Genomic DNA, 288 nt, shown 5'->3' on the forward strand with positions numbered 1-288 from the left:
CTCTCCTTTGCTTAATCTTCAAACCACCATAACTTTTGATCTAGAGCTCCGATTGCCGCTCCGTTTGCGGCCACGCGTTCATCGCGGAGAGCTCTACAAAACCCATACAATCAATCTTGAGGTAAGCCACAGGTTTTTGTTCGAAATCCCAGCCCTTATTTTCGAGTTTCATGGGTGAAATGTTGAGATTTTGGGTTCTTTGATGTTATAGGACCCAACTCTCTTGAAGGAGAAGGTTAATCTTGTCTCCTTGGACCTTGGGTGTGGTAAGATTCTCAACTCTAGTGT

This window comes from Arachis duranensis, chromosome 4 (genome assembly GCF_000817695.3).
Source record: "Arachis duranensis cultivar V14167 chromosome 4, aradu.V14167.gnm2.J7QH, whole genome shotgun sequence".
Classification (NCBI taxonomy): domain Eukaryota; kingdom Viridiplantae; phylum Streptophyta; class Magnoliopsida; order Fabales; family Fabaceae; genus Arachis; species Arachis duranensis.